Source organism: Meles meles, chromosome 4 (assembly GCF_922984935.1).
Source record: "Meles meles chromosome 4, mMelMel3.1 paternal haplotype, whole genome shotgun sequence".
In the NCBI taxonomy this organism is placed as follows: domain Eukaryota; kingdom Metazoa; phylum Chordata; class Mammalia; order Carnivora; family Mustelidae; genus Meles; species Meles meles.
In genome coordinates, this window is record NC_060069.1 from 142,091,267 (window position 1) to 142,114,669 (window position 23,403).

The window sequence follows — 23,403 nt, forward strand, 5'->3', positions numbered from 1 at the left end:
CACCTGCAGATCTCTTTATCTTCCTTTATCTGCCATAGCACAAACATGGTCAATGTCTAAAACTGACCTGGCAAGACTGAGACATATAGAAGAAAGAATGATTGCCAAAATTAGTCCAATCACATTAAGGAATCAAGCAATTACATTCATTACAAACATTCTCAGAAGAATCATTTTTAAAGTGGAGGGTTGTAGAAGGAATCTGTAAAGTTCCCCCTTATAGAAGTGGAAGGAACATGTACTAGAGATCACTCAGTGGGGGTTGGAGAAGTTTTATCACTCAGTCTGACCATGTGAAGACCCCCTGACAATTCTAGTGGAAGCACCCCCTGGAAAGCATAAAGAGAATTTTCACCAATTGAAAAACAAAGAGATCCATATCTTTACTCACCAGAAGAAAAGATGAGGAAGAGGAAGAAAGTATCACAAAGTTGCAGTAGGGATAAAACTGAAATCACTGAAGTAATATTAGGAAACAGATAAGAGCCCAGATATTAGAATTAGAATATACCTGGGCTCCCATTCCAATTCTAAACCTATTACCAGCTCTGAACTTTAGCAGTTTATGTAAAAACTTAAACCTTGATTTCATCATCTATAAAATGTGGTTAGTTCTAAAGCAGATAATATTCATCTCTGAGTTGATGTAAGGATTTATGGAGATAATGTTAATAAAACTCTTTATGCAATGTCTACCACAGAAAATACCAGTAAGTGGTGGCCATGATTATCTCCATATCTGCCATATTTTAACACTGATTCTAATGAGTTGTATTAGACAGCTACTTCACATTCTCTAGAGACTAACCATAAATAAGCCAATTGTTTAATAATTCATTAACTTATTTAATAATAGGTTAAAGTGGAGTCATTGAAAAATTGAAAGCATGGCTTTCCATTTCATCATCTTCTACTTCTGTTTCAGTTATGTTTTGCTGAATAATAAGTCAAGCCAAAATCTAATGGCTTAAGATATATATTAACATATAAAACAAATATCAACGATATATTATTTTTTTTCATGACCATATCTGTTAACTTGACTCAGCTTGGCAATTATTTTGCTCCATATGATGTAGCTGAGTTCACTCATGTGGATACTGATTTCTAAGAGGAAACCCTATAATGGAAGTCTTGATGTGTATGTACTTACCAAGACTCTGTTTGCATCATCGCACTAGTAATATTCAGCTAGTGAATAAACACATAGTCAATGTGTGAGTATAATGGGGTGTAACAAGAGCATGGTATATTTGAGCAATACTCATGTTATAAATATGGAAACATCCTCCTTCTGTCCCATGGTGTTTCACATCTTTTCCACATCCAAAATTTACTTCCCTTCCCAAGATTTTCAGTCATATTTCATCAGCTTAAGAGAATTGAGCTGAAATTCCAGACTTTATTCAACTAAATAAATGTGAGGTATCAATAAGACTCCTCAGGTACCGTGTCTTGGGTGCACTTTTTCAGTACAAAGGCACTGAGAAAACCATTTAACTGTCCCGGAAAACCCTACAGACAACTGTGAGACATGAGCAGAAAAATAACATAGAAATTGCCATTTAAAATAAAGAGGGAGGAAATGGAGGAATTCAACAATTAATGTGTCCACAGAAATTTTGAAACCCAGAAAATCAAACATTACCAGTTCCTCTTGCCTCTAGCATAGTGAATTTTCCTTGGTTTGGATCCAATTCTACTCTCCCTGGGAGTGGTTACCTAATCCATTGCTCTCAGTGGCTCTTAGGATAACTCAGATATTCTTCCTTTTCTGTAGGAAATGGTGTGTGGTTGTAGCTGAGTAAATTTCTTGTCTTGTTACCTGGCCAAATATATCTATTACTTAGAAATCTATTTACGTCTAAACCAAGTCCCATTAAGTTCAAGCTGATACAACTCCTTTAAAAACTGTGAGGTTTTTTTTTTTTTTTTAAGATTTTATTTATTTGTTTGACAGAAAGAGATCACAAGTAGACAGAGAGGTAGGCAGAAAGAGAGGGGGAAGCAGACTCCCCACTGAGCAGAGAGCCTGATGTGGGGCTCGATCCCAGGACCCTGAGATCATGACTGAGCCAAAGGCAGAGGCTTAACCTACTGAGTCACCCAGGCACCCCTGTGAGTTTTTTTTTAATGTATCATATTATAATCCTGTATGAGACAAAATCTACACTCTTAAATTTTTTTAAGACAGTGGTCTTTCTATGTTGGGCTAAAAATGAGGTGCTATAAAATAGTGTTCTTAAGAGTCTCAAAAGCCCATTGTCTAATTAAGAAAGTCTATGAGGCACTTCCTTAAATTTCTATGTGACCAAAACAAAGGACACCCTTGTGATTTTTGTTCTCAAGATTATGTTTTACTGAGAATAGACTAATTTGATATTATCCTTATGCCATTTATTATTCTGAGAAGCTTGTGACAGCTCTAAATGTGGGAAGGAGAGAAAAAGTCTTGGGTAAAAAATAATTCCTCTAAATTCTGCTTAAAATTTGAGTATCTATCTTGTAAGCACATCTTTCTCATGAAAGATCTTATCATAATTGAGAGGAAAATAAAGATAGATACCACTTTCAGTATGCTGCCCGACAATCTTCTTAGTGAGATTTATAAACTCACTAGTTTATTTTCTGTTTTGCAATTTATCAGAAGCAACGGTTTCCCTAATTGTTCTGTTAGTATAAACGTGGTTTTCTTTGTCTCCAGTGTCTTAGACTAACTCTTCTAGCAGCTTACCCACATTCAGTCCTCTAGATCCTGTCCAGTCACAAAGCTAAGGACAACTTACTTTAAGTTGTGTAAGTTGTGCATTAGTAGTAAACAAGTTATAGTTACAGTTTGCCTTTTACTTATATGAGTTGTATTCCTTTCCTATTGCTGCACCAAGGAAGTTGGTGACCTTAAAAAGCAAACCCAGGACGCCCAGGTGGCACAGTTGTTTAAGTGTCTGGTTCTTGGTTTTGGATCGGGTCATGATCCAGGGTCCCGGGATCAAGCCCTGCATCAGGCACCACCCTCCCCCCCCAACACTGGGCTCCATGCTCAGCAGGAGTCTGCTTAAGATTCTCTCTCCCTCTCCAATAAATAAGTAAATCTTAAAACAAAACAAAACAATCCACAAATTTATTATTCCATAGTTGTAAAGGTGCCAGCAGGATTGTGTTAGTCCAGAGGCTTCCAGAATGTCTTAGTCAGTTCAAGTTGCTATAACGAGTTACCAAAGTATCCGTGGCTTGAACAACAAACATTTATTTCTTCCGGTTCTGGAGGCTGGAAGTTTGAAATTAGGGTGGCAGCATGGGTGGGTTCTTGGTGAAGCTCCTCCTTCTGGTTATGCCCCCACATGGCCTTTCCTTGCTGTATGCATTCACACAGTGAAAGAAGAAAGGGTGGACAGAGGGAAAGAGGGAGGGGGGCGGGGAAGATGGAGAAAGTGGGGTGGGGGGGAGATCTCATTTATAATTCTCTTTTTATGAGGCATTAACTTCATCATTGTTAGGGTCCGTGATCAAAGGAACGAGACTGACACAAAGCGAAAATCAAGCAAAGTTTTATTTCGCGCCATGCATCAGAAACCAAACTACATTAGAAACCAAACTGCATTAGAAACCAAACTGCATTAGAAACCAAACTGCATTAGAAACCAAACCGACTGGTAGGTGCCCGAGTCTTGCTGGGGACCACCACCTCCCAGTCGCTGGGGTCCCCCCTGGAGCCTCTTTATTTGACTCTCGTGATGACTGCGGCACTCACTTTTCACATCTAATGGGAAAAAAGAAACCCTGATCTTCTGAAGATCAGCCTGGAGGCCGCACGTGCTGTCTGCAAAAGGACGTGCCGGAGGGCAGAGCCTGTTTTCTTAGACAGAATGCGGGAAACCTCACGACGCTTCCCAGGGCTCAGATTCTGGGAACTTGGGCCCAGTCTAAAACAACACCGCTTCGCGGTGGGCACGGGCGGCCTGGGCGCCGAGGAGCTGTGCGCCCTGGAGCGCGAACAGGCGCGGCACGGCGACCTGCTGCTGCTGCCCGCGCTGCGCGACGCATACGAGAACCTCACGGCCAAGGTGCTGGCCATGCTGGCCTGGCTGGACGAGCACGTGGCCTTCGAGTTCGTGCTCAAGGCGGACGACGACTCGTTCGCGCGGCTGGACGCGCTGCTGGCCGAGCTGCGGGCTCGCGACCCCCGCACGCCGCCGCCACCTCTGCTGGGGCTTCTTCTCGGGCCGCGGCCGTGTCAAGCCTGGGGGCCGCTGGCGGAGGCCGCCTGGCAGCTGTGCGACTACTACCTGCCCTACGCGCTGGGCGGCGGCTACGTGCTCTCGGCCGACCTGGTGCACTACCTGCGCCTCAGCCGGGAGTACCTGTGCACGTGGCACAGCGAGGACGTGTCGCTGGGCGCCTGGGTGGCGCCAGTGGACGTCCAGCGCGAGCACGACCCGCGCTTCGACACTGAGTACAAGTCCCGCGGCTGCAGCAACCAGTACCTGGTGACGCACAAGCAAGAGCCCTGCACCACCGCAAGCTGTAACACGAGCGGCGCCGTAACATGAGCGGCACCGCCCCGTGCACCGCCCCGTGCACCGCCCAGAGCAGCAGCAGCAGTGGCGCCACAGCCAGCGGTATCACCCCGTGCACCGCCCAGAGCATCATCGGCAGCGACGCCACAGCAAGCGGCACCGCCTCCTGCACCAGAGCAGCAGTGGTGGCGGGGCCGCCTTGAGCTGTAACACAAGCGGTGCCGCCCCGTGCACCCCCCAGAGCAGCAGCGGCAGCGGCGCCACAGCAAGCGGCATTTCCCCGTGCACCGCCCAGAGCAACATCTGCAGCGACGCCACAGCAAGCGGCACCGCCTCGTGCACCAGAGCAGCAGCGGCGGCGGGCCGCCTTGAGCTGTAACACGAGCAGTGCCGCCCCGTGCACCACCGCGAGCAGCAGCGGCAGCGGTGCCACAGCCAGCGGCATCGCCCCGTGCACCGCCCAGAGCAGCAGCGGCAGCGACGCCACAGCAAGCGGCACTGCCTCGTGCACCAGAGCAGCAGTGGCAGCGGGGCCGCCTTGAGCCGTAACACGAGTGGTGCCGCCCCGTGCACCACCACGAGCAGCAGCGGCAGCGGCGCCACAGCCAGAGGCATCGCCCCGTGCACCACCGCGAACAGCAGCGGCAGCGGCGCCACAGCGAGCGGCATCGCCCTGTGCACCGCCCAGAGCAGCAGCGGTGGCGGCGCCACCTCAAGCGGCATCGCCCCCTGCACCGCACCGCCCAGAGCAGCAGCAGCAGCGGCGCCAACTCCAGCGACATCGCCCCGTGCACCGCCCAGAGCAGCAGCGGCAGCGGCGCCACTGCGATGCCACGAGTGATGCCACCCTGAGCCAGAGTATCAGCAGCAGCGCCGCCGCAAACAGCCACGCCGCCTCGGGGAGCGCCGCTATCAGGAGCAGCCTCTCAAGAGCCAACGGTGCAGCCATGCCGGGAGTGGGTCTGTGGTACAGTGAGGGTGAGGCAGGGAGCCTCCAGGGGGGACCCCAGCTACTGGGAGGTGGTGGTCCCCAGCAAGACTCGGGCACCTACCAGTCGGTTTGGTTTCTAATGCAGTTTGGTTTCTAATGCAGTTTGGTTTCTAATGCAGTTTGGTTTCTAATGTAGTTTGGTTTCTGATGCATGGCGTGAAATAAAACTTTGCTTGATTTTCGCTTTGTGTCAGTCTCGTTCCTTTGATCACGGACCCTAACAATCATGAAGGCCTGACTCTCATGACCTCATCTAAACCTCTAACCCTAACTACCTCCCACAAGCTTCACCTCTAAGTACCATCACATTGGAGACTATAGTTTCAACATAAAAATGTGAGGGGGATATAAATATTCAGTTAATAACATGAAGACTGCCCACATTCCATGACTCAAAGTATCCTTCCATCAGCAAAGCCTGCAACGGTATCACTTAAACCTCTGATTCTATCAACATGCCTTCTCTGACTCATAATACCTGCCTTTCTATTTTTTGTTGAAAAGTCTGTGATCAGGGGCGCCTGGGTGGCTCAGTGGGTTAAAGCCTCTGCCTTCGGCTCAGGTCATGATCCCAGAGTCCTGGGATCGAGCCCCACATTGGGCTCTCTGCTCCGCGGGGAGCCTGCTTCCTCCTGCCTCTCTGCCTGCTTCCTCCTGCCTTTCTGCCTGCCTCTTTGCTTGCCTCTCTGCCTGCCTCTCTGCCTAGTTGTGATTTCTCTGTCAAATAAATAAAATATTAAAAAAAAAAGTCTGTGATCATATTGAGTCTACCTGGATAATCCAATATAATCCCCCTCTTCATAGCTTCTAACTTAATCAAATCCACAAAGCCTTTTTTCCTCCTCCTCCCATGTAAGGCAATATATTTGCAGGTTTTAAGGATTGGGACCCAGGCATCCTTTGGGGGTTAATGCTCTGTCCATCAATCTACATTATAAGCCATTGCCAAATATAATGGAAAAGCAAGCACGTTTTATTAAACTATGATTTTTTTGTGTGTTGACTTTGCTTAATTTGATGTCTTTTGCCATAGAGATGTGCTGAGGTCGGTTAGACCATTGCATTCAGCTAGACCCTCAGGGGAAACTAGAATGTGGAAAACGTTCTCTCAACCTCTAAGTCTTTCTCCACAGGGCTTCAAATCATCCTGCAGTCCTGTACAAAGATTTTAGAGTGTGGTGAATGGCTTTTAGAGAGTTTTTCAGGAGCACAAATTCCAGTGCGCAATTATTTATCAAGCCTCTGTTTACATTACTCTTGTTAATATGACAACTTCCAAACTTTGTGCCTACCCAGTCACGATGAGAGAGGATATCATCAAAAAGCACGATGGATTAGCAGCGGCAAATAATATATGTCCTACCAAGCAGTGAAATGGCTCAAAATATTTAAGTTGCAATAGATAGAAAGAGGTTTTACACTTAGAAAGAAAATCATAGAATGGAATGAAATAAATAATAGAGTTTATATAGGTACTAGACACCTCATTGTTAATTCCCATTATTTTTATAACTAAAATTCTGACCAGTAGAAAGATGAAATGTATTTTCTTGCTTTTATGTATGTGGGAAGTGACAGAAACAAAATTCAAATTCAGGTCAAGCAACTCCTATTCTGATTTTTTTTTCATTAAGCATCACATATCAAGAGACAACATGTATTAATAATGAATTTAAAATTAATCTCTGAATACAACTGGTTTAAACTCAAACTTTAGTTATGCTCTCCATATGTACATTAGATTTGGCAATAAAACAATATTAATAGAATCAGCTATATAACTTTAAAATATACTTGCTGATGATATACTTAAGTATAAGAAATAAAATATTTATATAAAATATAAGGAAGAATATTATAAAATATATGTTAAAGCCTGGCTATTCAAAATTCAGAGAAAAACTAATTCAAATAATCACCTACCTTATTTTTGCTCTGGAGTGCTAAGGAATGTTCTTAATCCAATTCTGCAGCCCAAGAATATTTTCAAAAACTGATTACTTAAAATAATCAGTAATATTTAAAAATCAGTAATATTTTAAAGGAGAGAACTGGCTCCTTTTCTTTTAATGGCCTTTGTTCCATCTCTTCTTCTTGATAAGAAATTATTCATAGATCATAGATTTAAAAACACATATTCATAACAATCTATGTTTCTTGGAGATTTCAAATTAGTTATTTTATCATTTATCCAGATTTTAAAGTATTCTATACTTTACAAATTGAGCAATAATTGTGATTTTCAATTGTACATAACAGGTAAATAAAAAATCAAATAATGTTCAGAGAGCACACTTTGTTATGGCTTGACTACTTTTAAATTTATTGAGACTTATTTTATGACACAGACTATCATCTATCTTGGCAAATATTCCATCTAAACTTGAAAAGAATGTGTTTGGTTCTGCATTTTTGTGGAGTGTGCTCTGAATATCAATTATGTCAATTTGGTTGATAATGCTATGTAAGGGTTCTATATTTTTACTGATTTTCTGTCTCCTGGTTCTATCCATTATTCACAGAATGGTGTTAAAATTTGTGACTATAATTGTGGATTTGTCAATGTCTCCTTGCAGTTCTATCAGTTTTGCTGCTTTTGTTTTGAAGCTCATTATTAGATATAGAAATATTTAGAATTGTTATGTCTTCCTGATGAATTCGCCCCTTTATCATTGTGAAAAGATCTTACTTATCCCTCATAAAATTCTTTGCTCTAAAATCTACTTTGTTTGATATTAAGACAGACACAATGCTAGCTAACAATAAAAGGCGTGAATTATCATGAATAAAACTGCAATAAACATGGTAGTCCTGATATCTTTTTGAAACCATGCTTTCATTACCTTGGGATATATACCCAAAAGTGGAATTGTTGGATCACAATCTGTTTTCAAAGTGGCTGTAGTAGTTTACCCTCTTACCAACAGTGCACAAGGGCTCCCTTTTCTCTACATCCTTGTGAACATCAGTTATCTCATGTGTTCTTGAGGATAGTCATTCTAACATGTGTGAGAGGTATCTCATTGTAATTTTGATTTGCATTTCCCTGATAATTAGTGATGTTGAGCATCTATTCATGTACCTCTTGGCCATTTGTGTCTTTTTCAGAGAAATATTATTCAGTTTCTCTACCCATTTTTAAATCATACTGTTTGGTTTCTCTTTGAGTTGTATGATCCAAATATGAAAACAACTTAAGTACCCATCAATGGACAAATGAGCGAAGAAGAAGGATATATAGTATATATATAAAATGTCTACACACAATAGAATATTATGGCATAAGCATAGAATAGCACAGGGAAGGAGAACGTTCTGTTATTTGTGACAACATATGGACCTTGAGGGCACTATGTTAAATGAGATAAGTAGAGAAAGACAAATACTTTATGATTTAAAATATATGTAGAAGCTCAAAAAGTTGATCTTCTAGAAGCAGAGAGTACAATGGTGGTTACCAAGGGGTAAGGACTGAGTGAGGAAATTAGGACTATGTTGGTAAAGGGGTACAAATTTGTGGTTAGAAGATGAATGAAGTTCTGGAGATCTAATGTACAACATCATGGTTATAGTCAACAATACCATATCATATAATTCAAAGTTGTTAAATGACTAGATACCACATTATCTAGTTAAGGTATTGTACACCTCAAACCTACACAATGTTATATGTCCATTATATCTAAATTTTACAAAGAAGTGAATTATTGCAACAAACAATGTAGATGATTCTCAAAATTATGTCTTGAGTGAAAGAATCCAGAAACAAGATAACAGATTTTGTGATTCCATTTATTAAAAACAAAACAAAACAACAACAAAAAACAACCCAGAAACAAAAAACAAAAACAAAAAATAAAAATTTTAGGAAATATAACCTAATCCATAGTGAATTAAATATCAGTGGTTTTCTGGGTGTGAGGAAACGGCAGTGCAGCAGGGATTACAAAGTGGTACCGGACAAATTCGGGGGGATAATACATGTATTTATTATCTTAATTGTTTTGATGCTTTCACAGTTACGTACATTTGACAAAAATGGCCACATTATGTAAATATATATGTAAATTCTCTTGTTTACTAATCATGCCTCAAGGACGTTGTCAAAATGAAACACATATTTCTATGGCTCAGATGAAAATATAACAAAGTTTTTGCTCTGTAACAGCTGATGAGGTCAAGTTGTAACTTCTTTAATAAAGAACATGCATTTTTCACTGAAGTTATCAAAACATTATTCATCAAGTGCTTTTCAATTTCTAGATGGGAAAATCTAACTACTCAGAATAATTAATGAAATACACTATAAATCATTATCATAATTTGGCCTTTAAATTCACTTTCTTTGATATTCCATCTGAAAAAGCCTTATTTTATCCTGACAATTAAGAAAACCGAATGTTGTCAGAATATATCTTCTGGGGGGAGGAGTCAAGATGGCGGAGAAGTAGCAGCCTGAGACTACATCAGGTAGCAGGAGATCAGCTCAATAGCTTATCTAAATATTGCAAACACCTACAAATCCAACGGGAGAGCAAAGAGAAGAAGAACAGCAACTCTAGAAACAGAAAATCAACCACTTTCTGAAAGAACCTGTTTTTATCCCCTTTCTCCCCCCCACAATTTGGGGTCTCTTCTGATTTGGTTACAGCGCATTTTTCCAGGGTCTTTGCCACCCTTTTAGTAGTTTATTTGCTCCTTCATATCTTCTTATCTGGACAAAATGACAAGGCGGAAAAAATCACCACAAACAAAAGAACAAGAGACAGTACCAAAGGCTAGGGACCTAATCAACACAGACATGGGTAATATGTCAGATCAAGAGTTCAGAATGACGATTCTGAACATTCTAGCCGGGCTCGAAAAAGGCATGGAAGATATTAGAGAAACCCTCTCTGGAGATATTAAAGCCCTTTCTGGAGAAATTAAAGAACTAAAATCTAACCAAGTTGAAATCAAAAAAGCTATTAATGAAGTGCAATAAAAAATGGAGGCTCTCACTGCTAGGATAAATGAGGCAGAAGAAAGAATTAGTGATATAGAAGACCAAATGACAGAGAATAAGGAAGCCGAGCAAAAGAGGGACAAACAGCTACTGGACCATGAGGGGAGAATTCGAGAGATAAGTGACACCATAAGACAAAACAACATTAGAATAATTGGGATTCCAGAAGAAGAAGAAACAGAGAGGGGAGCAGAAGGTCTATTGGAGAGAATCATTGGAAAGAATTTCCCTAATATGGCAAAGGGAACAAGCATTAAAATCCAGGAGATGCAGAGAACCCCCCTCAAAGTCAACAAGAATAGGTCCACACCCCGTCACCTAATAGTAAAATTTACAAGTCTTAGTGACAAAGAGAGAATCCTGAAAGCAGCCCGAGAAAAGAAGTCTGTAACATACAATGGTAAAAATATTAGATTGGTGGCAGACTTATCCACAGAGACCTGGCAGGCCAGAAAGAGCTGGCATGATATATTCAGAGCACTCAACGAGAAAAACATGCAGCCAAGAATACTCTATCCAGCTAGGCTATCATTGAAAATAGAAGGAGAGATCAAAAGCTTCCAGGACAAGCAAAAACTGAAAGAATTTGCAAACACCAAACCAGCTCTACAGGAAATATTGAAAGGGGTCCTCTAAGCAAAGAGAGAGCCTAAAAGTAGTAGATCAGAAAGGTACAGAGACAATATACAGTAACAGTCACCTTACAGGCTAATAATGGCACTAAATTCATATCTCTCAATAGTTACCCTGAATGTTAATGGGCTAAATGCCCCAATCAAAAGACACAGGGTATCAGAATGGATAAAAAAACAAAACCCATCAGTATGTTGCCTACAAGAAACTCATTTTAGACACGAAGACACCTCCAGATTTAAAGTGAGGGGGTGGAAAACAATTTACCATGCTAATGGGCATCAGAAGAAAGCTGGGGTGGCAATCCTTATATCAGATCAATTAGATTTTAAGCCAAAGACTATAATAAGAGATGAGGAAGGACACTATATCCTACTCAAAGGGTCTGTCTAACAAGAAGATCTAACAATTTTAAATATCTATGCCCCTAACGTGGGAGCAGCCAACTATATCAACCAATTAATAACAAAATTAAAGAAACACATCAATAATAATACAATAATAGTAGGGGACTTTAACACTCCCCTCACTGAAATGGACAGATCATCCAAGCAAAAGATCAACAAGGAAATAAAGGCCTTAAATGACACACTGGACCAGATGGACATCACAGATATATTCAGAACATTTCATCCCAAAGCAACAGAATACACATTCTTCTCTAGTGCACATGGAACCTTCTCCAGAATAGATCACATCCTGGGTCACAAATCAGGTCTCAACCGGTATCAAAAGATTAGGATCATTCCCTGCATATTTTCAGACCACAATGCTCTGAAGCTAGAACTCAATCACAAGAAGAAAGCTGGAAAGAACCCAAATACATGGAGACTAAACAGCACACTTCTAAAGAATGAATGGGTTAACCAGGAAATTAAAGAAGAATTGAAAAAATTCATGGAAACAAATGATAATGAAAACACAACAGTTCAAAATCTGTGGGACACAGCAAAGGCAGTCTTGAGAGGAAAATATATAGCGGTACAAGCCTTTCTCAAGAAACAAGAAAGGTCTCAAGTACACAACCTAACCCTACGTGTAAAGGAGCTGGAGAAAGAACAAGAAAGAAACCCTAAACCCAGCAGGAGAAGAGAAATCATAAAGATCAGAGCAGAAATCAATGAAATAGAAACCAAAAAAACAATAGAAAAAATCAATGAAACTAGGAGCTGGTTCTTTGAAAGAATCAATAAGATTGATAAACCCCTGGCCAGACTCATCAAAAAGAAAAGAGAAAGGACCCAAATCAATAAAATCATGAATGAAAGAGGAGAGATCACAACTAACACCAAAGAAATACAGACAATTATAAGAACATACTATGAGCAACTCTACGCCAACAAATTGGATAATCTGGAAGAAATGGATGCATTCCTAGAGACATATAAACTACCACAACTGAACCAGGAAGAAATAGAAAACCTGAACAGGCCCATAACCAGTAAGGAGATTGAAATAGTCATCAAAAATCTCCAAACAAAAAAAAGCCCAGGGCCAGACGGCTTCCCAGGGGAATTCTACCAAACATTTAAAGAAGAACTAATTCCTATTCTCCTGAAACTGTTCCAAAAAATAGAAATGGAAGGAAAACTTCCAAACTCATTTTATGAGGCCAGCATCACCTTGATCCCAAAACCAGACAAGGATCCCACCAAAAAAGAGAACTACAGACCAATATCCTTGATGAACACAGACGCAAAAATTCTCGCCAAAATACTAGCCAATAGGATTCAACAGGACATTAAAAGGATTATTCACCACGATCAAGTGGGATTTATTCCAGGGCTGCAGGGTTGGTTCAACATCCGCAAATCAATCAATGTGATAGAACACATTAATAAAAGAAAGAACAGGAACCATATGATACTCTCAATAGATGCTGAAAAAGCATTTGACAAAGTACAGCATCCCTTCCTGATCAAAACTCTTCAAAGTGTAGGGATAGAGGGCACATACCTCAATATTATCAAAGCCATCTATGAAAAACCCACCGCAAATATCATTCTCAATGGAGAAAAACTGAAAGCTTTTCCGTTAAGGTCAGGAACACGGCAGGGATGTCCACTATCACCACTGCTATTCAACATAGTGCTAGAAGTCCTAGCCTCAGCAATCAGACAACAAAAGGAAATTAAGACATCCAAATCAGCAAAGAAGAAGTCAAACTATCACTCTTCGCAGATGATATGATACTATACGTGGAAAACCCAAAAGGCTCCACTCCAAAACTGCTAGAACTTGTAAAGGAATTCAGTACAGTATCAGGGTATATAATCAATGCACAGAAATCAGTTGCATTTCTGTACGCCAGCAACAAGACAGAAGAAAGAGAAATTAAGGAGTCAATCCCATTTACAATTGTACCCAAAACTATAAGATACCTAGGAATAAACCTAACCAAAGAGACTAAGAATCTATACACAGAAAATTATAAAGTACTCATGAAAGAAATTGAGGAAGACACAAAAAAATGGAAAAATGTTCCATGCTCCTGGATTGGAAGAATAAATATTGTGAAAATGTCTATGCTACCTAAAGCAATCTACACATTTAATGCAATCTCTATCAAAATACCATCCATTTTTTTCAAAGAAATGGAACAAATAATCCTAAAATTTATATGGAACCAGAAAAGACCTCGAATAGCCAAAGGAATATTGAAGAACAAAGCCAAAGTTGGTGGCATCACAATTCCAGACTTCAAGCTCTATTACAAAGCTGTCATCATCAAGACAGCATGGTACTGGCACAAAAACAGACACATAGATCAGTGGAACAGAATAGAGAGCCCAGAAATCGACCCTCAACTCTATGGTCAACTCATCTTTGACAAAGCAGGAAAGAATGTCCAATGGAAAAAAAGACAGCCTCTTCAATAAATGGTGCTGGGAAAATTGGACAGCCACATGCAGAAAAATGAAATTGGACCACTTCCTTACACCACACACGAAAATAGACTCAAAATGGATGAAGGACCTCAATGTGAGAAAGGAATCCATCAAAATCCTTGAGGAGAACGCAGGCAGCAACCTCTTCGACCTCAGCCGTAGCAACATCTTCCTAGGAACAACGGCAAAGGCAAGGGAAGCAAGGGCAAAAATGAACTATTGGGATTTCATCAAGATCAAAAGCTTTTGCACAGCAAAGGAAACAGTTCACAAAACCAAAAGACAACTGACAGAATGGGAGAAGATATTTGCAAACGACATATCAGATAAAGGGCTAGTATCCAAAATCTATAAGGAACTTAGCAAACTCAACACCCAAAGAACAAACAATCCAATCAAGAAATGGGCAGAGGACATGAACAGACATTTCTGCAAAGAAGACATCCAGATGGCCAACAGAAACATGAAAAAGTGCTCCACGTCACTCGGCATCAGGGAAATACAAATCAAAACCACAATGAGATATCACCTCACACCAGTCAGAATGGCTAAAATTAACAAGTCAGGAAATGACAGATGCTGGCGAGGATGCGGAGAAAGGGGAACCCTCCTCCACTGTTGGTGGGAATGCAAGCTGGTCCAACCACTCTGGAAAACAGCATGGAGGTTCCTCAAAATGTTGAAAATAGAACTACCCTATGACCCAGCAATTGCACTACTGGGTATTTACCCTAAAGATACAAACATAGTGATCCGAAGGGGCACGTGTACCCGAATGTTTATAGCAGCAATGTCTACAATAGCCAGACTATGGAAAGAACCTAGATGTCCATCAACAGATGAATGGATAAAGAAGAAGTGGTATATATACACAATGGAATACTATGCAGCCATCAAAAGAAATGAAATCTTGCCATTTGCGATGACGTGGATGGAACTAGAGCATATCATGCTTAGTGAAATAAGTCAATCGGAGAAAGACAACTATCATATGATCTCCCTGATATGAGGACATGGAGAAGCAACATGGGGGGGTAGGGGGATAGGAGAAGAATAAATGAAACAAGATGGGATTGGGAGGGAGACAAACCATAAATGACTCTTAATCTCACAAAATAAACTGGGGGTTGCTGGGGGGAGGTGGGATTGGGAGAGGGGGAGTGGGCTATGGACATTGGGGAGGGGAGGCGAACCATAAGAGACTATGGACTCTGAAAAACAACCTGAGGATTTTGAAGGGTCAGGGGTGGGAGGTTGGGGCAACCTGAGGGTTTTGAAGGGTCAGGGGTGGGAGGTTGGGGGAACAGGTGGTGGGTAATAGGGAGGGCACGTTTTGCATGGAGCACTGGGTGTTGTGCAAAAAGAATGAATACTGTTACGCTGAAAAAATAAATAAAATGGGAAAAAAAAAAGAAAACCGAATGTCAAAAAAAAAAAAAAAAGAGAGAGAGAGAGAGAAAGAATGAAAGAAAAGAAAACTGAATTTCCTTCTAAATGAAGTGGGATATTTATTTTGCAGTTTGGAGACATTTTAATGTACCTACGATAGAAAATTATGTTTTAATTAAAGTGAATAGGAGTTATAGCTTGAAAATTATATTTAAAAGTCATATTTGTGAAAAGAGTACCATTGCTTAAAACTCAAGGTGAAAAAAAAGAAGTAAAATAAATTACTTTTGTCAGTTCATTAAGAATGAATGAGTGAATGAATGAATGAAAGGTCATAGACCTAAATGTAAAATGAACAACTATAAAACTGCTAGAAGATGACATAAAAAATTTTAGATGACCTTGGGTATGGCAAGACTGTTTGCATATGACACAAAAGACAGGATCCAGGAAAGAAATAATTTGTAAGCTGTACTTAATGAAAGTTAAATACTTCTGCTTTGTGAAAGATGATGTTAAAAGAATGAAAGAAGCCACAGGGACACCTGGGTGAGAGAGGGAGAGATGAATAGTCAGAGCACAGAGAATTTTGAGGGCATGGAAAATACTCCATATGGTACTATAATGATGGACACAGGCTTTTGTATATTTTTCCAATTCTGTAGAACATACAATATCAAAAGTGAGCCCTAAAGTGAACTATGGACTTTGGTTGATTATGATATGTCACTATAGATTCATTTTTGGTTAACAAATGTACCACTCTGGCAATTGCTTTTGATAACAGGGGAGGCTCTGCATGTGTGGGAGCAGGAAATATATGGGGAATCTCTGTATCTTCTTCTTAATTTTCTTGTGAGCTGAGAACTTCTCTTTAAAAAAGGTACAACAAAACCATACATTAGGACACAAAACAAGTACTTTTTCCAGCCACAAGTGTATGAAACTGGAAATCAACCACAAGAAAAAATCTGGAAAGAACACAAATGCATGGATGTTAAATAGGATGCTACTAAACAATGAAAAGGTGAACAAAGAATTCGAAAAGGGAATAAAAAAACACGAAGACAAATGAAAATGAAACCACAGTAGTCTAAAATCTTTGGGATGCAGCAAGTGTTTTTAAGGGGCAAGTTCATAGCAATACAGATATACTTTATGAAACAAAAAAGTCCCAAATAAACAACCTAACCTTACATCTAAAGAGCTAGAAAAAGAACCAACAAAATCCAAAGCCAGTGGAAGGAAGGAAATAATAAATATTAATGCAGAAATAAACAAAATAGAGACTAAAACACACACACACACACACACACACACACACACACACACACACACCCCCCAAAACAATGAAGAGAATAGACCAGAGGAACCAGGAGCTGGTTCTTTGTAAAGATTAACAAAATTGATAAACCGTTAGCCAGATCCCTCCAGAAAGAAAGAGAGAGGACTCAGAAATCAAAATCAGATATGAAAGAAGAGAAATAACAACAAACATATGTCAACAAATGAGACAACCTAAAAGAAATGGATAAATTCTTAGAAACATATAACCTCCCAAAACTGAACCAGGAAAAAATACAAAATTTGAACAGACCTATTATCAGCAATGAAATTGAATCAGTAATCAAAAACACCTAACAAACAAAAGTCCAGAGCTAGATGGCTTCAAAACTGAATTCAGCTAAACGTTTAAAGAAGAGTTAATATCTATTTTTCTTAAAGTATTCCAAAAATTGAAGAGAATGGCAAGTTTCCAAATTCATTCTACAACATCAACATTACTCTGATATCAAAACCAAATAAAGGGGTGCCTTGTGGCTCAGTGGGTTAAAGCTTCTGCCTTTGGCTTGGGTCATGATCCCAGGGTCCTGGGATCGAGCCCCGCATGGGGGGTCTCGGCTCAGTGGGGAGACTGCTTCCTCCTCTCTCTCTGCCTGCTTCTCTGCCTACCTGTGATCTCTCTGTCAAATAAATGAATAAAAAATCTTTAAAAAAATAAATAAAGATTCCTTTCTCACATTGAGGTCCTTCATCCATTTTGAGTCTATTTTCATGTGTGGTGTAAGGAAGTGGTCCAATTTCATTTTTCTGCATGTGGCTGTAAAATTTTCCCAGCACCATTTATTGAAGAGGCTGTCTTTTTTCCATTGGACATTCTTTCCTGCTTTGTCGAAGATGAGTTGACCATAGAGTTGAGGGTCGATTTCTGGGCTCTCTATTCTGTTCCATTGATCTATGTGTCTGTTTTTGTGCCAGTACCATGCTGTCTTGATGATGACAGCTTTGTAATAGAGCTTGAAGTCCGGAATTGTGATGCCACCAACTTTGGCTTTCTTTTTCAATATTCCTTTGGTTATTCGAGGTCTTTTCTGGTTCCATATAAATTTTAGGATGATTTGTTCCATTTCTTTGAAAAAAATGGATGGTATTTTGATAGGGATTGCATTAAATGTGTAGATTGCTTTAGGTAGCATAGACATTTTCACAATATTTATTCTTCCAATCCAGGAGCATGGAACATTTTTCCATTTCTTTGTGTCTTCCTCAATGAAGTGGTGGGGGTAGGAGGTTGGGGGAACCAGGTGTTGGGTAATAGGGAGGGCACGTGTTGCATGGAGCACTGGGTGTTGTGCAAAAACAATGAATACTGTTACACTGAAAAAATAAATTAATTAATTAAAAAATAAATAAAATAAAATAAATAAAGATACTACCAAAAAAGGAGAACTACAGGCAGGTATCTCTGATGAGCATAGACACAAAAAATCATCAAGCAAATATTAGCAATATATTAAAAAATATATTAAAAAAGCATTAACCATGACAGAATGGAATTTATTTCTGGGGTGCAAATGTGGTTCAATATTCCCAAATCAAAGTGTAACATAATATCAGCAAGAGGATAAAAACTATAAGATCATTTCAGTAGGTGCAAAACACATATTAGACAAAGTACAACAGCCATTCATGAGAAAAACCCTAAACAAAGTAGATTTAGAAGGAACATATTTCAACATAATAAAGTCCATATATAAAAAAATTCATGGCTGGGACTCCTGGTTGTGCCAGATGGAAAGCATCTGCCTTTGGCTCAGGTCACGATCTCAGGGTCTTGGGATAGAGCCCTGTGTTGGACTCCCTGCTCAGCAGGGAGTCTGCTTCTCCTTTTCTCTCTGCAGCTCCCCCTGCTTGTGTGCTCTCTTCTCTCTCTCTCTCTCAAATAAATAAATAAAATCTTTACAAAAAATAATGTTTAACATCATACTCATTGGTGAAAAACTGAAAGTGTTTCCCCTAAGATCAGGAGTAAGACAAATATGTCCTCTCTCATTACTTTCATTCAGCATAGTACTGAAAGTTCTAGCCACAGCAATCAGACAAGAAAAATGGATAAAAGTCACTCAGTAGGTAAGGAGGAATTACAACTATCACAATCTGCAAATGACATGATGCTATATGTAGAAAACCCTAAGGACTTCACCAAAATAATTACTAAAATTGATCAATAAATTCAACAAATTTGCAGAAGACAGAATCAATATACAGAAATCCATTGCACTTCTATACATTTATAATGCAGCAGCAGAGAGAAATTAAGAAAACAATCTCATTTACAACTGCACCAAATATTGTAAAATACTTTGGAATAAACTGAACTAAAGGGTTGAAAGACTTGTACTCTGAAAACCATAAAACACTGATGAAAGAAACTGAAGATGACATAAGTAAATGGGAAGATATTCCATGCTCAATTACTGGGAGAACAAATATTGTTAAAATGTCCATACTACCCAAAGAAAACTACAGATTTAATTCAGTCCTTATCAAAATATCAACAACATTTTTCCAAAACTAGAATAAGTAATCCTAAAATGTATATGGAACTGCAAAAGACTCCAAATTGTCAAAGCAGTCTTGGAAAAGAACAAAACTAGAGATATCACAATCCCAGTTTTTAAGCCATACTACAAAGCTACAGTAATCATGATAGTATGTTACTGGCCTAAAAGTAGACACACAGATTCAACTGAGCAGAACAGAGAACCCAAAAATAAACCCACAATGAGATGGCCAATTAATATTCAGCAAAGGAAGCAAAAATACTCAATGGGAAAAAGACATCTTTCAACAGTTGGAGTTGGGAAAAGTGGACAGTTATGTGCAAAAGAATGAAACTGGATCACATCCTTATACCATATATACACAAAAATAAACCCAAAATGGATTAAAGAACTAAATGTGAAACTTGAAACCATAACAATTTTAAAAGAGAGCACAGGGTAGTAATTTCTTTGACAGTTGTGTAGCAACATTTTTCTATATATGCCTCTTAAGGCAAGGAAAACAAAAGAAAAAAGAGACTATAGGGACTACCTCAAAATAAAAACCTTCTTCACAGCAAAACAAAAGACAACCTATGGACTGAGAGAAGATATTTATAAATGATATACTCAATAATGGGTTAGTATCCAGAATATGTAAATAACTTAACAACTCAACACCAAAAAGCCCACAAATATTCCAGTTAAAAAATGGACAGAAGACATGAACAGACATTTCTCCAAAGAAGACATACAGATGACCAACACACACACGAAAAGAAGCTCAAGGTTGCTGTCAGAGAAATGAGAATCAAAAACACAATGAGATATTACCTCATGCTTGTCTAAAATCAAAAGCACAAGAAACAACAAGCATTGGCAAGGATGTAGAGAAAAAGAACCCTTGTGCACTGTTGGTGGGAATGCTAACTGGTGCAGCCTCTGTGGAAAACTCTACATACAGAGTTACCTCAAAAAATTAAAAATAGAAGTACATATGATTGAGTAATTCCACTACTGTGTTTTTACTCAAAGAATACGAAAACACTAATTCAAAAACATATATGCACCTCTATGTTTATTGCAGCCTTATTATAATAGCCAAAAATATGGAAATAACTGGTGTCCTTTGACAGATGAATGGATAAAGAAGATGTGCTACATATACATAATGGTACATTACTCAATTATAAAAATAGAATGAGATGTTTCCATTTGCAACAGCTTAGATGGATCTAGAGAATATAATGCTAAATAAAATAAGTCACAGAAAAACAAATACTGTACAATTTCAATCATATATGGCATTTAAGAAAGAAAAAAAAATGATCAAAGGAAAAAAGAGACAAGCAGAGATGCTTGGATGACTTAGTTGTTTAAGTGTCTGCCTTTGGCTTGGATCATGTTGGCAGGGACCTGAGATCTAGTACTCCATCAGGCTCCTTGCTCAGCAGGAAGCCCGCTTCTCTGCCTGCCCCTCCCCGTGCTTGTACTCACCATTTCTCTCTCTCTCTAACAAATAAATAAATAAAATCTTAAAAAAAAGAGAGGAGGGGTGCCTGGGTGGCTCAGTCCTTAATTGTCTGCCTTCAGCTCAGGTCATGATCCCAGGGTCCCAGGATTGAGCCCAGCATGGGGCTCCCTGCTCCGCGAGAAGCCTGCTTCTCCCTCTCCCACACTCCCAGCTTGTGTTCCCTTTCTAGCTGTCTCTGTCTCTGTCAAACAAATAAATCAATGTTTAGGGAAAAAAGAGAGAGAGAGAGGAGACAAACAAAAGATCAGACTCTTAAATATAGAGGACAAGCTGGTGGATACCCGATGGGAGGTGGGTGGGCAGATGTGTGAAATAGGTGAAGGAGATTAAGAGTATATTTGTCATGATGAGCACTGAGTAATGTATAGAATTGTTGAATCACTATATTGTACACTGACACTAATATAAAACTACATTAATTATACTGGAATTAAAAAACTATATACAGGGGCGCCTGGGTGGCTCAGTGGGTTGGGCCGCTGCCTTCGGCTCGGGTCATGATCTCGCGGTCCTGGGATCGAGTCCCACATGGGGCTCTCTGCTCAGCGGGGAACCTGCTTCCCTCTCTCTCTCTCTCTCTCTCTCTGCCTGCCTCTCTGCCTAGTTGTGATTTCTCTCTGTCAAATAAATAAATAAAATCTTTAAAAAAAAACAACTATATACATATATATAAAATAAAACAAAGACAAAATGGAACAAGAAAAATGACAAAAAGCAAAAGCATTTATTACAAAAAGAAGTGGAAACAATTTAAACATTAGCCTAATGAAGAAGCAACATTTCATTTTGTCTTAATGCCACAGGTACTACAGTTGAATTGAATACTAAATGCTCTTGGAAAATCTGCACGTTATTCTCAGAATACTGGCTTATCAAATACTGATCTAGAATGTCATAATCTTCATTTGCTTTGCCTACCTACTTAAGTTCTAACCTTAAATCAAGTCTACCCATATTCTATATTTCTCTGCTAGTTATTATTTTTTCTTGATATTTAAATTATTTTTATTTAAAAGACATGTATTTATTTCTATAATATTGCATATCATTTAAAATTATTTGATCTAAATAAACTAGTTTATTTAAAATAAACTAGTTTGAACATAACACTGTACGTTAATTATTCCTGAATTAAAATAAATGAATACATAAATAAATTTATGTTCTTTATCTTTAAACAAAAAATTAAACCTTTTGGGTATAGTGTAGAAGGAGACTAGCTCAAGAGCGAATTTCCATCTGTAGCAAACTTAAAGATATTAAATAAAACCATAAAATTAAATTATCTGTCTCAAATATAAACAATTTTAGGTCATCATATTGAAAAAAAATCTGCAAAAATAGTAAACCTTACTACTTCAAATCTTCTAAAATGGAAAAGACTGACCACATTGAATGTTGGTGAGTTGTAGAACTAATAGAACTTTTATACTTTGCTGCTTAGAGTTTACACATACAACTTCTAAAGTCAACTTTTAAAAAAGTCATTTCTGAAGGTACATTGACGGTATGTTTCAGCAGTTGGACTCTGGGGAGAAAATGCACCCAACAGAAATCAAAACATGTACAAAAAAGATTTGTATAAGCTTTCATAGCAGCTTTATTGATAACTGCCAAAAGCTAAAAATAACTCAAATGCCAATCAATAGGAAACGGATAAAGTAATTACGTTACATTGAAATAATGGAATATTACTGAGCAATGCAGAAGAATGAACTGCTGAGACACACAGCAATAGGGATGAATCTCATAATCATGTTGAGCAAAAAGAGACATAAGCAAGTATGTGGTGTATGATTTAATTTATAAAAAGTCCAAGAACAGACAAAACTAATATATGGTAATAGAAATAAAAACAGAGGTTGTTTACTGGATTGTTTGAAAGGAAGCATAAGGAAGCTTCCTAAGATGATGCAAATGTTTTATTTGTTTTATTAATATTATATTCAATGTTTTATTAATATTACATATTAAACTTGTCAACACTGATTTTTACACTTAATTTTACAGTATGCATTCCTTGCTCGGCATATAATTTTACCTCAGTAAAAGTAAAGAAATAGGATTATGAAAAAAGAAGAAAAGAACTCTATCCAAGAAAAAATATTATCAAAAGCAGAATTTAACAGAGTCTCATCAAATGTTTAATTATTACTGAACATAAATAAAAATGACAACACAAAGCAGTAACTGAAAAAAATGCAAGCAGTTGCTGTCCAGGGCTATTACATCTGATTCTGATTCCCTATGATTTTCTAATTGATTTTATTTTTAAGGTTTACTTTAGTACTACAGGTTACTTTGATTTCCTAGTGTTCAAGGCTGAGAGGGAAGAGTTGTTTGGGAAATGATTACAACACAGGTTAAGTCTCCAAAATTTATAAGTGTCCATTCATAAAATAAATGATAACTTGCCTTCCTGATCACTTCAGTCCTTTTTTCTTATGTTTATTACATCTCTTCCTCCAGTTCCAAGTGTCCCTATGTGAAAGCAGCACAGATACTTCTTTAACAAAAGGTTACTGAAGATTATAAGTAAGCACTCAGATCATGGGTTCTCAACTTGGCTGCATGTTAGAATCACCTCGAAAAATTTGAAGTGGTAATGTCTGAGTCTCACTT

General features: G+C 38.9%; 1 pseudogene; it reads left to right on the forward strand.

Moving 5' to 3' along the window:
- The first annotated feature begins 3,866 nt into the window (after nt 1–3,866).
- Nucleotides 3,867–23,307, forward strand: LOC123940791 (annotated as a pseudogene).
- The last annotated feature ends 96 nt before the right edge of the window (nt 23,308–23,403 follow it).